Here is a 4,340-nt window from a genome sequence, read left to right as displayed (position 1 = left end):
TAGCCCTAAGGGTTATGTCGTTTATCATTTTTCTTTTAATAAATACCCTTTGCATTTAACATACTCTTTATTAGAAAATCTTAAACTAAGTATAATAATACTAATTATAAGGATGCGTCCAATGTATTCGATGGATGAACCAACCATGTTAAATTAACAATTTTCAATAAGTCAATATAGTTTATTAGACGAGTTTTGAGTTTTTCTTATAATTAACCTTGTTCATGAACATGAACATAAAATTAATGTTGTTCATAAACTTACATGAGCTACTAATATCTATGTTCATTCAATAGCTCATGTAAATTTACGTTCAAAACCATTTATTATAATTAATTACTACCTCATATAATACAAGTTTTGAAAATTGTTCATGTTGGTTTTATTTATTAACCAAAAAAACAAACACAAACGAGCTTCGACCAATTATTCGGAGTATGTATCCGCTTTTATTTATTTTATTTTATCTTTTTTATTTTCTTTTTTTTTTTTTTTAGTGAAATGACCCTTAGACTACATTATCTCACGATTAAACCAAAAATAAATAGAAAAAAAATTATAAAATTACATGGAAATATAATAATCCTTGAAAATCAAGACCTATAATATGGATATGTTATCTAGCATTTTTAGGTTATATGGATATGTTATATAGCAATATGATTTTTCTTCTGATTAAACTTACTAAGGTCATCAACAACATATCATACATTCTTGAAAAGGTGTGACTAGAAAGATATGATAATCCTATAAATGATACATCTCCCCTCATTAATAATTGTATATCAAATTTTCTATAGATTAATAATAATTTGGCCCCCTCAAAAACTGATGATGAGATGGTGAACTATCACTCGATTTCTTCTTAAATTTGTCTACATATATCTATACAGTCTAGTCACTTCTCATTGCCCGATCTTTTATGAATGTAATCTCAATAATAGCATTTATATGTGATTATCTATAATGTTAGTGTGATAAACATATATTGATACCCATGTTATCATGTACCCCATGCATAGACATATGCTAGCTTTTTAAAAAAAAAATTATTTATTCATTTTAATAGAAAGCTAAGGTAAACACTCTAACTTGCTTTCACATGAAACATAAAAGTCGTTATCCAAAAAAAAAAAAATGAAACATAAAAGTCAATTACTTTTCTTAAAATAAAATTAAACAAATACTTTATTATGGATCTTGCTAACGACGTCCCTAGGACATTAGATGACCATTTAATATATTTTCTAATTTGGCACTGTGTTGATTTGAGAATAATGCATACCACGCATCAATCAGTATAATAACTAATATTCAGTTTGTTTGATTTAATACTCTTATTTATCTTAACCAACACCCCCGAGCGTTACGTTCATTAGCTTTTTCCGTTTATTTTTATCGTTGTTGTTGCTATTATTGATTATATTATACTTGTACTTTACTCCCTCCGCCTCTATTCCTACTTCTAGCATTTATTCTTCAAATAATAGAGAGAAGTAGGAATGCAATTTAGGAACGAAGGGAGTACTAAATAACTAGAAAAAGCTGATAGTTTAAGAAATTGGCAGTCACAATTTGGTGAGTACTAAATAACTAGAAAAAGCTGATAGTTTAAGAAATTGGCAGTCACAATTTGGTGGATTTTTTTTGTAGTGAATGGGGGTGATTCATTTAAACCTTAGTCAATTTTGCATAATTATTAACCATAGTTTTTCAAAATATGTAATTAACGTTCATTTTATTTATTATTTCCACTTTTAGTTATCTTATCTAACACCCTTGAAGCGTTCATTAGCTTTTTTCTTTTATTATTATTATTATTATTATTATTATTATTATTATATCTCAAAAACAAAAGTCATACAACTAGCCTCCTTTTCTCTCTTCTCTCTCCTAAACCTAGTCTCCACTGTTAATTTTAAGGGGCTTCCATCGGATTTCACCGGTGGAAAGCCCCAATCTTTATTTTTTTTAAGATTTTTAATTTGTTTTAGGTTACAATAATGTCTCCCTCGAAAGAAAGAGTTTATCTCCTTCGAAAGACAAGGTTTTTTCGATCTCCTTCGAAAGACAAGGTTTTTCGTACTCTTTCGAAAGACAAGGTTTTATTTGTGCTTAATTTGGTCTCCGGTTGTGCGGGGCTACTATTGATTGTGGCTCAGATTCGGGTTACGGAATCAACACAAGAATTTATTTTCTCACAAAATTGCGAAGCGACGATGGATCCACTCAAAAATTAAAGTTGTATGAGACAACGAATCGAGAATATGCCGAATTGTTATATTTATGTATTTGGATTCTTAGCCATTCCCCGATTAATTCTTGTTTGATTTTGTTAAATTCGTTTTCAATATCATTCATTGTCAATTGTAGATGTCGTATGGCTTACATTAATGAAATTTAGTGTCCTTTTAGGACTTTTTTCAAAAAAAAAAAAAAAAAAAAAAAACAAAAGTCATACAACCTACAATAAATTATTTTAGAGATGGAGATTAGGTGGATCTTGGGTGGGGATTAGGCGGGTCTTTGGTGGGGATGGATATCCAAGTGGGGGTAAGGCGGGGATGGTTTTGGAGTTGTATCCGTTGGGGCGGGGATGGGGATAAATATTGAACCCGCCGCAGGGATGGGGATTGGGATTAGGAATGGGGATGAAAATATTAGGTGGGGATGGGGATGGGAAGACCAACTCCGCCCCGACCCGCCCCATTGACATCTCTAGTTACTTGTAGGTGTTACTTGTATTTTGTGGTTAATTAACACCTACAAGTAACCCCAAACCAAACCCCCATATCAAAACCAGTAACACCCTACTAGTAACCCCTGACCAAATTAACCAGTAACACCTAACAGGTAACCCTTGACCAAATTAACCAGTAAATAACACCCTACAAGTAACTCCTACATACCATGTGGCTAGCCACATACCAAAAAATGTGTAGTTGTCTTAAACTTTGTTGAGGTTACTTTAGCTTAGAGAGTTGTCTTTATGACAAATTTTAATGATATGTATAACTCTTAACGTAATTAATTAGAATTTCGTCTAAATAATATTCATATTTGCTTGTATTTATATCATTTGATGTATAACATATTTGAGTACAAAACAAATACCACAAAGAATTTAATGGCACTAGCCACACATTTGACATTTTTGCCCCTCATTATTTCACTACCTCCAACTTAGCACACAATTAGTGCATAGTTAATTATCATTAAGTATAAATAAATTCGTCATATATTAGTGTCATGTGTAGAAAATCAAAACTATTAGTTATCTTTTATTTGTTATTGAAAATTTGACAATTATTTTGGACATTTGAAAAGAAAACATTACAATTATTCACAAGCAATGTGGGACAAAAGGTAAAGAGGTGTACATGTTTTATTTCCTAAAGATTATTTTTGTTTTCCTATAAATTTTGAGTCAAATCAATATTTAAAGATTAATGTCTATATGCTACAAAAAAAAAAAAAATAATAATAATAAATAAATAAATATAATAAAAAAATCTTAATTTTTATAAATTATTGAAAACTACTTCGTACCAATCTGTTAATAGGCAAGACTCTTTAAAATTAGACGGGGGTAGGATAAAGCACCGGAATCTCTTACTCTCAAAGTGTCCATTGTGAAGATTGATTACATAATCTTAGTGTTTGAAGATAAAAGCATTACGGGTTTGAAGATAAAAGCATTACCATTAATTCACTAAATCAAGTACTACATACTTAATTAACATAATTAAGTACCCTCAATAATGATTCTATTACTCTATATTATATTATTATAAAATATATTTGAATTATATTGCGTACCACTTAATCATCTAACATTTACATATTAGAAATGTGACAATTAAATCAACAGAACAAAAGAAGCTAAGTACTTACCATCTTATTGGAACTCTATCCACCTAAAAACCTAAAAAAAACTCTATGATGATTGTCTTCATTGCAAATAATTCCTCATGTAAGGTTGATCAAAAAGCTACGTGCGCCCGACCACAATTTTTTATGGGCATACATTATTGCTAAACAGTCGGAAAAGAAGTTTCTAGCTCAGAAATTAAACTAATAAAGACAACTACCCTATGTGCTATGTTGTCTCGTCTTTACTACAATTTCGTTCATTTTAACATTTAGCTTGTCATTTATTAACTAATTTCCACTCCATACATTCTATTTTACTATTTTGTTCTCGTACCAATGCATGGAATTAATTTATGTATTTTATAAATAAATACTATTTGAAAAGTTATTAGGTTATTTGATACAATTTTTTTAAAAAAAAAAAGAAAAAAAAACCTATTTATGATGAAGGATATATATATTGAATG

This window comes from Chenopodium album, chromosome 7 (genome assembly GCF_948465745.1).
Source record: "Chenopodium album chromosome 7, dcCheAlbu1.1, whole genome shotgun sequence".
Classification (NCBI taxonomy): Eukaryota; Viridiplantae; Streptophyta; class Magnoliopsida; order Caryophyllales; family Amaranthaceae; genus Chenopodium; species Chenopodium album.
Note: the sequence above shows the minus strand (reverse complement) of the source record.